The sequence below is a fragment of the Halichoerus grypus genome, chromosome 10 (assembly GCF_964656455.1).
Source record: "Halichoerus grypus chromosome 10, mHalGry1.hap1.1, whole genome shotgun sequence".
Classification (NCBI taxonomy): Eukaryota; Metazoa; Chordata; class Mammalia; order Carnivora; family Phocidae; genus Halichoerus; species Halichoerus grypus.
Window position 1 is genome coordinate 93,037,951 of NC_135721.1, and position 12,501 is coordinate 93,050,451.

The 12,501-nt window shown below is 39.7% G+C and overlaps 1 pseudogene; it reads left to right on the forward strand.

Annotated features, from left to right (window-relative positions):
- Window positions 1-873: 873 nt before the first annotated feature.
- On the forward strand, window positions 874-3,248 carry LOC118552719 (ORC ubiquitin ligase 1 pseudogene; annotated as a pseudogene).
- The last annotated feature ends 9,253 nt before the right edge of the window (window positions 3,249-12,501 follow it).

The window sequence follows — 12,501 nt, forward strand, 5'->3', positions numbered from 1 at the left end:
AAACAGACATATAGAACAATGGAACAGAATAGAGAACCCAGATATGGACCCTCAACTCTATGGTCAAATAATCTTTGACAAAGCAGGAAAAAATATGCAATGGAAAAAAGACAGTCTCTTCAATATATGGTGCTGGGAAAATTGGACAGCTATATACAGAAGAATGAAACTCAACCACTCTCTTACACCATACACAAAGATAAACTCAGAATGGATGAAAGACCTCAACGTGAAACAGGAATCCATCAAAATCCTAGAGGAGAACATAGGCAGTAACCTCTTCGACATCAGCCACAGCAACTTCTTTCAAGATACATCTCCAAAGGCTAGTGAAACAAAAGCAAAAATGAACTTTTGGGACTTTATCAAGATAAAAAGCTTCTTTTTTTTTAAGATTTTATTTATTTATTTGACAGAGAGAGAGACAGTGAGAGAGGGAACACAAGCAGGGGGAGTGGGAGAGGGAGAAGCAGGCTTCCTGCTGAGCAGGGAGCCTGATGTGGGGCTCCATCCCAGGACCCCGGGATCATGACCTGAGCTGAAGGTAGGCGCCTAACAACTGAGCCACCCAGGCACCCCAAGATAAAAAGGTTCTGCACAGCAAAGGAAACAGTCAACAAAACAAAGAAGCAACTCACAGAATGGGAGAAGATATTTGCAAATGACACTACAGATAAAGGGCTGGTATCCAAGATCTATAAAGAACTTTCGAACTCAACACCCAAAAAACAAATAATCAAGTCAAAAAATGGGCAGAAGACATGAACAGACACATCTCAAAAGAAGACATACAAATGGCTAACAGACACATGAAAAACTGTTCATCATCATTAGCCATCAGGGAAATTCAAATCAAAACCACATTGAGATTCTGAACGCTGCCATGGCTCAGACCGTGCAGAATGTTACATTGTCACTCACTCTGCCCATCATGTGCCACATTTGCTTGGGGAAGGTACGCCAGCCTGTCATATGCATCAACAACCATGTATTTTGTTCAATTTGTATCGATTTGTGGTTGAAGAATAATAGCCAGTGTCCAGCTTGCAGAGTCCCCATCATGCCTGAAAATACTTGCAAAGAGGTTATTGGAGGAACAAGTGAAAGTGAACATATGCTAAGCCGTACAGTCAGGAAGTACCTGCGGAAAACTAGACTTGAGTTACTCCACAAAGAGTATGAGGATGAAATAGATTGTCTGCAGAAAGAAGTAGAAGATCTTAAGAGTAAAAATCTCAGCTTGGAGTCACAAATCAAGACTATTCTGGATCCTTTAACCTTGATGCAAGGCAACCAAAATGAAGACAAGCATCCAGTTGCAGATAATCCAAGTAAAATTGACCCAGAAACTGTAGCAGAGTGGAAGAAAAAACTTAGAACAGCTAATGAAATCTATGAAAAAGTAAAAGATGATGTGGATAAGTTAAAGAAAGCAAATAAAAAATTTAAATTGGAAAATGGTGGCCTAGTGAGGGAGAATTTATGACTGAAGGCTGAAGTTGATAACAGATCACCCCAGAAGTTTAGAAGGTTTACAGTAGCTGCTCTTCAGTCCAAAGTAGAACAGCATGAACATGAAACCAATCGCCTCAAGAGAACCCTGGAACGAAGTGATAAGTATATAGAGGAACTAGAATCTCAAATTGTACAGCTAAAAAATTCAAGTGAAGAGAAGGAAGCTATGAATTCCATTTGCCAGAGAGCACTTTCTACAGATGACAAGGGGAGCATAGGCAACAAGGAGGATATGGCATCAAAGAATCAAGGTGATGGTGCCAGAAAGCAGCTTGGCTCATCCACCTCAAGTTCTCACCTGGCAAAATCTTCTAGCAGTTCTGCCAGGCAGGAAAGCACCAGCAAAACAGAACCAAATTGTTCTAAGATCAAAGACCTATATCAAAAACAGGTGGAAATAATGTTAGATGTGACAGGTACAAGTATGGATACTTATTTGGAAAGAGAATGGGGTAATAAGCCAAGTGATTGTATACCCTACAAAGATGAAGAACTTTATGATCTTCCAGCTCCTTGTACTCCTTTGTCCCTTAGTTGCCTTCAGCTCAGTACTCCAGAAAATAGAGAGAGCTCTGTAGTCAAAGCAGTAAGTTCCAAAAAGCACTCGAACCATCTCAGAAAATTGGTGTTTGATGATTTTTGTGATTCTCCAAATGTTTGTAATAAAGAGTCATCAGAAGATGATAGAAGTGAAAATGAAAAGAAATCAGAGTGTTTTACTTCCTCAGAGACAGGGTTTCGGGACTGTTGTTCCACAAGCTATGCCCAAAACTTGAATTTTGAAAGCTCAGAGGGAAACACAATAGCAAATTCTGTTGGAGAAATTTCTTTAAAATTAAGTGAGAAATCAGGCTCATGCTTATCTAAGAGGTTGAATTCTATTCACTCTTTTGAAATGAATTGGACAAGAACATCCGGTGAAGCATCCATGGACGCAGCTTACCTTGACAAAATCTCTGGCTGGATTCAATGATGTCAGAATCAGACAACAGCAAGAGCCCTTGTAATAATGGTTTTAAGTCAGTGGATTTGGATGGGTTGTCAAAGTCATCTCAAGGCAGTGAATTTCTTGAGGAACCAGATAAGTTGGAAGAAAGAACTAAGCCAAACCTTTCCAAAGGTTCTCTAACTACTGATCAGTTAGAAAATGGAAATGATTGGAAACCCACTTTTTTTCTCCTCTCTCCATCTAACCAAGAAATGAATGAAGATTTTTCTCTCCATACCAGTTCTAACCCAGGAACTAATGAAATCAAACCCCAAGCTGTTTGTTTCAGACTGAGTTTTCCCAGCATGTTTTGTTAAGCAGTTCACACCGGCTATTTGAAGATCAGAGGTTTGGGTCATCTTTATTTACGATGACCTCAGAGATGCATGGTCTTCATAACCACCTTCAGTCTCCTTGCTCTACTTCCTTTGTGCCTGAGAAGAGGAATAAAAATATGAATCAATCAACAAAAAGAAAAATCCAGAGCAGTCTTTCCAATGCCAGCCCATCAAAAGCAACTAAAAGTTGACTCATTAGAAAGGTGTCATTTATGTTTTTGTCCTGAGAGGAATATAAGTTTTTAAAGTTACTTTTTTCCCTCATAAAAGTTCTATATGATTTTGAATTGATAGTCTGTAGTCAAGTGTCAAGTCAGAATGGTGGATTAGCCTGTAACCAAAATACTTTTGTTCATTTTAAAGAATTTGTCCTTTTACAGTTTCATTTGGGCATCTTTTTAACCAGAAAAGATAGGGAGAGGGTTTCTTTTAATGAATAGTATATGTATCTGGTTTGGGTGTATTTTGTTTTCTTGGGTCTTGATTTAGCTATTAGATACAGTGGCCTATTAATGAGCCTTGGTTGTCTTCAGAACTTGGATTTCTTAAATAAAACTTTTTGGGTTGTCTATACACTGCTCATAGGACACTTGAGTTTCTTTAAAGCTTTCCTAGGGTGGGAATAATTTTGCCTGCCCTTTTTTATTTATATTTAGTGATGGCTCAACTTTTAGGCAGGGCCATGGTGGAAAAATAGCACTCTAGTCTTAGTCCAGTATTCATTTACTTTTTTTTTTTTTTTAGGTTTTGTATATGTATGTTTGCACTTTTAACATTGTGTTTTGTACTGTTTTAATGAGAACCTTTTGCTAGAATGAAAGAACACATTTTCTATATGAAACTATTTGTTTTATGTCAGGTAGCTTTCATTTCCTCATCTTTTTGTGTCTGTTGAAAATCAGAAATTGAGCCTACTTTGGAAAGAAGACATAGAATGGTTGGTTGGGTTTGGAGGAGCCTAAACATGGTAGCTTCATTGTTCTAGATACACAGGTGCAGAAGTGCTCTTTGCCAAATGCTTGATCCACTTTCATCCCAGAGGAGCTTTTTTTGGAGTGAAGTTCTTGTTTGCATGTTACTATTCTTTGTGGAAACTCTGTATGCATGGTAGCATTCTTGCTTGCACTGTTTTCCTTACTTAAGAAAAAGAAGTTTTAGTTGGCTAATAGAATATCTTTTATGCAGGACAGAATTTTTTTTCATGAAGAGTGTTGAGATAAGAATAGGTGAGCTAAAGCAATGTCCACAATAGCCAAACTGTGGAAAGAGCCAAGATGTCCATCAACAGATGAATGGATAAAGAAGAAGTGGTATATATATACAACGGAATATTATGCAGCCATCAAAAGGAATGAAATCTTGCCATTTGCAACGACGTGAATAGAACTGGAGGGTGTTATGCTGAGCGAAATAAGTCAATCAGAGAAAGACATGTATCATATGACCTCACTGATATGAGGAATTCTTAATCTCAGGAAACAAACTGAGGGTTGCTGGAGTGGTGGGGGGTGGGAGGGATGGGGCAGCTAGGTGATAGACATTGGGGAGGGTATGTGCTATGGTGAGCGCTGTGAATTGTGCAAGACTGTTGAATCACAGATCTGTACCTCTGAAACAAATAATGTAATATATGTTAAGAAAAAAAAAAAAAGATAGCAGGAGGGGAAGAATAAAGGGGGGGATCAGAGGGGGAGATGAACCATGAGAGACGATGAACTCTGAAAAACAAACTGAGGGTTCTAGAGGGGAGGGGGGTAGGAGGATGGGTTAGCCTGGTGATGGGTATTAAAGAGGGCACATTCTGCATGGAGCACTGGGTGTTATGCACAAACAATGAATCATGGAACACTACATCAAAAACTAATGATGTAATGTATGGTGATTAACATAACAATTAAAAATTTAAAAAAAAGAATAGGTGAGCTAAGCACAATTTTTAATTTAGGCTCAGAAAAAGTATATTCTAAACATGTTTGGTATGCCTATATAGGCCTTTAAAAATGGTCTGTATGCTAATGACTTGTTTATCTAATGTGCACTGAACATTTTACATTAATACTGTACTGTTTTACATTAATACTGCATGCTTTTCTATGTGAATTGAATAAAGGATGTCATAAGCACTGTAAAAAAAAAAAACACATTAAGATACCACCTTACACCAGTTAGAATGGCAAAAGTTGACAAGGCAAGAAACAACAAATGTTGGAGAGGCTGTGGAGAAAGGGGAACCCTCTTACACTGTTGGTGGGAATGCAAGTCGGTTCAGCCACTTTGGAAAACAGTGTGGAGGTTCCTCAAAAAATTAAAAATAGAGCTACCCTATGACCCAGCAATTGCACTACTGGGTATTTACCCCAAAGACACAGATGTGGTGAAAAGAAGGGCCATATGCACCTCAATGTTCATAGCAGCAATGTTCGCAATAGCCAAAACCGTCTCACAAGAGCCGAGATGATCTTCAATAGATGAATGGATAAAGAAGATGTGGTCCGTATATACAATGGAATATTACTCAGCCATAAGAAAGGATGAATACCCAACTTTTACATCAACATGGATGGGACCGGAGGAGATTATGCTAAGTGAAATAAGTCAAGCAGAGAAAGTCAATTATCATATGGTTTCAGGTATTTCTGGAACATAAGGAATAGCATGGAGGACATTAGGAGAAGGAAGGGAAAAATGAAGGGGGGGAATCAGAAGGAGAGATGAACCATATGAGACTATGGACTCTGAGAAACAAACTGATGGCTTTAGAGGGGAGGGGGGTGAGGGGATGGGTTAGCCCGGTGATGGGTATTAAGGAGGGCACGTACTGCATGGAACACTGGGGGTTATACAAAAACAATGAATCGTGGATCACTGCATTGAAAACTGGTGATGTATTGTATGGTGACTAACATAACATAACAAAATAAAAAAATAAAATAAAATAAAATAAAATATAAAATAAAATAAAAAAAGCAAACTTTAGTGTAAACCTTATTAAAATGTTCCTGGTGCCACATAGATTTAACTTCTATTAACCAAAATCGCAGTATAAAGATAAGGTTTCCATGACAGTTTTTCCTTGTTTCATCTCTGAAAGCACGGTTACTGTCACACAAACCCCAAAAGATAGACAACTGACAGAAATTACCCCTTCTAAGAGGATGATTTTGGCATTGTGCAGATCAAAGTTAAGACCCTGGCTCAATCAGGACTCATCTCTAGAATCTTCCATTAGGTTCATTCGTTATTCATCCAGCAATTCTTGAGTGCCAGGCACAGTATTACAAGTGGCATGAATGGAAAGATAAATAAGGCATAGTACCTGTCTTTGATGAGCTCACCCTCAGATGCTGAGAATAAATGTTTTCCCTTCTTTTTTAAAATTATTATTAAAAATAGAAATTTAAGCACCCCTGGTTGGCTCAGTCCATAGAGCATGCAACACTTGATCTCGGGGTCGTGAGTTTGAGCCCCACACTGGGCGTAGAGATTACTTTAAAAAAAAAAATAGAAACTCTTCAGGATTAAAATTGAATACTGCCTGTGGTAAGAAATTACCATAAAGTGAGTGGTTCAAAACACCAGAAATTAAATAGCTCATAGCTCTGGAATCTAGAAATCAAAAGTCAACATATCGGCAGGACTAAGTTTTCCTCTGAGAGTCTGGATAGAATCCTTTCTTGCCTCTTTCTAGTTTCTGAGGGTGACAGTCAATTCTGTGGCTTGTAGCTGCATCACTGCATTGTCTGCCTCTGTCATCCCTGTGTGTCTTTGTCCTCACACAATGTTTTCCTCTTCTTGTAAGGACACCAGTCACATTGGATTGGAGTCCACCCCAATGCCATCATCTGAACTCGATCACTTCTGCAAAGACTCTATGTCCAAATAAGATCACGTTCACAGCTACCAGGGGTTAAGATTTCAATTCCTCTTTTTGGGTGACACAATTCAACCTATAACACACACGTTTCAGTGATGGAATTTGATAATCTTCCTTGGGAATTTAAATCTTTAAGGAGAAGGGCAACATTGGTATGTGTTAGGCTTGTTTTCCATGATATAAATGAGTCTCTCCCTGATTTGAAGGGCATCTTTCTAGGTCTGTGGAGAAGGTTTAAATATAACACTGAAAGGGACTGTTTGAGCAGGGTGCCAGGTAGGGGGTCTCAAGGCTGCTCAGATCTGTTGCTAGGTACTGATTACCTATGTTTTGGCTGGAAAGGGGTAATGTTGGAAGGAGACAAGAGGAGAAAGGAGATTGTATAACGTCTAGGGGAGACGCTGCCCAGTCCCCACCCACAGCCATGCCACCCACCATTACCTCATTCATTACCTGCTATACACAGGGGTTTCTGCACAAAGATTCCCTTTGCAAAACAGAACAGTTCTCCAACTTAAAACATTGAAAAAACCAATGGCTTAGGGGCACCTGAGTGGCTCGTCAGTTTAACATCTGACTTCAGCTCAGGTCATGATCTCGGGGTTCTGGGATCGAGCTCTGAGTCAGCCCCACGTCAGGCTCCATGCTCAGTGGGGAGACTTCTTGTCCCTCTGTCCCTCCCCTTGCTTGTGCTCTCTCTGTCTCTCTCCCAAATAAATAAAATCTTAAAAAGAAAAAGAAAAAGAAAAACCAATGACTTAGATGGCTGGGACATTTTTCAACACAGCTGAACATCATTCCTGCTGGGAGTGGATTTTCCCCTCTGTTTTCTTAATAAAATTAAGCTGGTCAGTTTATTTTCTACTTTAAACTATTTTTTCCATTTCATCGCTTTCCTGCTCCTGTACTAATAAAATGCTATTGTCCTAAGTTTCTACTGATGGTACAAATGTTTGAAAAATGAAACACTAGAACATTTTGCCTCAATTTTTCTTTTTTTTCTTTTTTTTTAAGATTTTATTTCTTTATTTGACAGCGAGAGAGAGAGAGAGAGAGATCACAAGTAGGCAGGCAGAGGGAGAGGGAGAAGCAGGCTCCCCACTGAGCAGGGAGCCCGATGTGGGGCTCGATCCCGGGACCCTGGGATCATGACCTGAGCCGAAGGCAGACATGTAACCGACTGAGCCACCAAGGCGCCCCTGCTTCAATTTTTCTAAAAAAATTCTGAAATATTTTTCTTTTAAAAAAATCAATAATTCCTTTTCAATAATTCAAACTCTAGTATTGATTAAAATCTTATTACTACTGATGTATGAAATTTTTTGGATTCATTTTTTTTCTCATTCTGAAAGTTTTCTCAATAAATTCTTGCCTTGTAAAATAACATCCTGTTTTACAGAAGGAAAATTGTGTTCATAAATATTTTTCTACATTTTGCTCACCATACCTCTCTATAAATCTTTTTTCTTTTCTTGCTTTTTAAATATTCTCACTACTTGATTCTTTGACTGTTTTCTTCTATTACACTTGAGTTTTTAATTTCTTTTTTATTCTTAACCTTCTTTAACCCTAATGCCAAAGCCCCACATTTTTTAATGTCTTATACTTAAGTGATTCTGTTTTGACATTTTTCTTCATTCTTCTTACATCATTTTTCATAAAAAATAGAAGTATACTTTGTCTTATTAAATGAACATGATTTTTATTTTTTTTATTTTTATTTTTTTAAAGATTTAATTTATTTATTTGACAGAGAGAGACACAGCGAGAGAGGGAACACAAGCAAGGGGGAGTGGGAGAGGGAGAAGCAGGCTTCCCGCAGAGCAGAGAGCCCGATATGGGACTCGATCCCAGGACCCTGGGACCATGACCTGAGCCGAAGGCAGTTGCTTAACAACTGAGCCACCCAGGCGCCCTGAACATGATTTTTACTAGAAAAATTTCAAAATACAAATAAAGATTTAAGGAAAAATAAAAAACCCTATGTTCATCTGTTTTGTTTCTTAAATTCCACTTATGAGTGAAATCATAAGGGAAAGGAAGGAAAAATAAAATAAGAAGAAAACAGAGAGGTAGGCAAACCATAAGAGACTCTTAACTCTAGGGGGCGGAGCAAGATGGCGGAGGAGTAGGAGACCTGGATTTCCTCTCCTCTCAGGAATTCAGCTGGATAGGGATCAAACCATTCTGAACACCTACAAACTCAACAGGAGATCGAAGAAAAGAATAGCAACAACTCTCTGAACAGAAAAGCGACCACTTTCTGGAAGGTAGGATGTGCGGAGAAGTGAATCCGAGGCGATATTCGGGAGGATAGATGGCGGGGGAGGGGCCTCCGTCGGCCGCTTCTGGCAAGTGATAGAGCAGCAGAGCACAAAATCGGAACTTTTAGAAGTCTGCTCTGCTGAGGGACGTCACTCTGGTGGCGAAGTGGGGGGTGGAACCCTCGCGGGACAGTGTGGTCTCAGGACCCTCGGGGTCACAGGAAGACCGGGGGTGCCTGAGTGCGGGTGAGCTCCCAGGTATCGGAGCAGGGAAGCCGGCTGCAGAGACGGAGCCCAGGCGCGGGCTCTCAGCTCGGGGTTGCCATAAACCGTGATCCGCGGCACAGTCAGGCCACTGCTCCTCCAGCAGGGACCCAACAAGCGGCAGATCCGGGGAGACTCACCTTCTTCCCCCGGGAGGAGAGGTGCGGGAGTGCACCGCGGGGATCTGCTGGGTTTGGAGACTCCACCCGGGGTCGGGGGCCAGATAGAAAGGCGCGGTCACAGGCCGGGTGAGCGCGGAGTGTGGCCGGAGGCCGGGGAGAAGGGAGTGACTGACTGCTTTTCTCTGGGGGCTCGCTGAGGAGCGGGACCCCGAGTTCTCGGCTCCGCCAGGGCGGAGACTGGGAGGCCGCCATTTTCACTCTCCACCTCCAAAGCTGTACGGAAAGCTTGCAGGGAACAAAAGCTCCGGAGAGCAAACCCGAGCAGATTACTTAGCCCGGACCGGCAAGGGCGGGGCAATTTTGCCTCTGGCAAAGACATTTGGGAACCACGGCAACAGGCCCCGCCCCCAGAATATCAGCGAGAACAGCCAGCCAAGACCACGTTTACCGATCAATGAGAACGGCAGAACTCCAGTGCTAGGGGAATACTGCACATAGAATTCATGGCTTTTTTACCATGATTCTTTAGTCTTTCAAAGTTAATTATTATTATTTTTTTTAACTGTCTTTTTTTCCTTTTTCCTTTTTTCTTTTTTTTGAATTTTTCTTTTTCCCTTTTTCAACCAACATCTTATCAATCCCTTTTTTAAAAAAAACATTTTTATTTTTCATTTTTAAAGTCATATTCTATCCCTTCATAGTAGTTACCCGTATTTTTGGCATATATATATAAGTTGTTCTCTCTTTAAAATCTTGAGATAGTTTCTTCTAACAGATCAAAATATACTCTAAATCTCTAGTGTATGGTTTTTTTCTACTCCCCTGCCTGATCACATTCTCTCCCTTTTTTCTTTTTTTTTTTTAATCCTCTTCTTTCTTTTTTCAAACAACTTATCAAATCCATTTTTAAAAAATTTTTTATAATTTCCATCTTTACAGTCATATTCCATCCCTTCATCATATCAACCCTTATTTTGGTACATATATAAGTTTTTCTTTCTTTAAAATTTTGGGAGGGACTTTCTTTTAACAGACCAAAATACACCCAAAATCTAGTGTGTGGCACTGATCTATAAACCAGCCTGATCATATTTGATCACATTCTGTTTTTGTTTTGTTTTGTTCTGCTTTTGTTTGTTTTTATCTTTATCTTTTTCTTTTTTCTTTTTTTCTTTCCTTTTCTTTTTTCTCTCTTTCCCTTTCTTTTCCCACTGCTTCAGGTCTTTTCTGATTTGTTTAGAGTATATTTTCTGGGGACGTTGTTACCCTGCTAGCATTTTGTTCTCTCATTAATCTATTCACCTCTGCACAAAATGACAAGACGGAAAAAATCACCTCAACAAAAAGAACAAGAGGTAGTACTGACTGCCAGGGACCTACTCAATACGGACATTAGTACGATGTCAGATCTAGAGTTCAGAATCATCACTTTAAAGATACTAGCTGGGCTTGAAAAAAACATGGAAGTTATTAGAGAAACCCTTTCTGGAGAAGTAAAAGAACTAAAATCTAACCAAGTAGAAATCAAAAAGGCTATCAATGAGGTGCAATCAAATATGGGGGCGCTAACTGCTAGGATAAATGAGGCAGAAGAAAGAATCAGTGAGATAGAAGACCAAATGATGGAAAATAAAGAAGCTGAGAAAAAGAGAGATAAACAACTACTGGATCACGAGGGCAGAATTCGAGAGATAAACGATACCATAAGACGAAACAACATTAGAATAATTGGGATCCCAGAAGAAGAAGAAAGAGAGAGAGGGGCAGAAGGTACAATGGAGCAAATTATAGTAGAGAACTTCCCTAATTTGGGGAAGGAAACAGGCATCAAAATCCAGGAAGCACAGAGAACCCCTCTCAAAATCAATAAAAATAGGTCAACACCACGACATCTAATAGTAAAACTTACGAGTCTCAGAGACAAAGAGAAAATCCTGAAAGCAGCTCGGGAGAAGAGATATGTAACCTACAATGGTAGAAACATTAGATTGGCAACAGACTTATCCACAGAGACCTGGCAGGCCAGAAAGGACTGGCAGGACATATTCAGAGCACTAAATGAGAAAAATATGCAGCCAAGAATACTATATCCAGCTAGGCTGTCATTAAAAATTGAAGGAGAGATAAAAAGCTTCCAGGACAAACAAAAACTAAAGGAATTTGCAAACACGAAACCAGCCCTACAACAAATATTGAAAGGGGTCCTCTAAGCAAAGAGAGAGCCTAAAAGCAACATAGACCAGAAAGGAACACAAACAATATACAGTAACAGTCACTTTACAGGCAATACAGTGGCACTGAATTCCTATCTTTCAATAGTTACTCTGAATGTAAATAGGCTAAATGCCCCAATCAAAAGACACAGGCTATCAGATTGGATTAAAAAACAAGACCCATCGATATGCTGTCTGCAAGAGGTTCATTTTAGACCCAAAGACACCCCCAGATTGAAAGTGAGGGGGTGGAAAACCATTTACCATGCTAATGGACACCAAAAGAAAGCTGGGGTGGCAATCCTTATATCAGACAAATTAGATTTTAAACCAAAGACTGTAATAAGAGATGAGGAAGGACACTATATCCTACTTAAAGGGTCTATCCAACAAGAAGATCTAACAATTGTAAATATCTATGCCCCTAACATGGGAGCAGCCAATTATATAAGGCAATTAATAACAAAAGCAAAGAAACACATCGACAACAATACAATAATAGTGGGGGACTTTAACACCCCCCTCACTGAAATGGACAGATCGTCTAAGCAAAAGATCAACAAGGAAATAAAGACTTTAAATGACACACTGGACCAAATGGACTTCACAGACATATTCAGAACATTCCATCCCAAAGCAACAGAATACACATTCTTCTCTAGTGCCCATGGAACATTCTCCAGAATAGATCACATCCTAGGTCATAAATCAGGTCTCAACTGGTACCAGAAGATTGGGATCATTCCCTGCCTATTTTCAGACCACAATGCTTTGAAACTAGAACTCAATCACAAGAGGAAAGTCAGAAAGAATTCAAATATATGGAGGCTAAAGAGCATCCTACTGAAGAATGAATGGGTCAACCAGGAAATTAAAGAAGAATTAAAAAAATTCATGGAAACCAATGAAAATGAAAACACAAC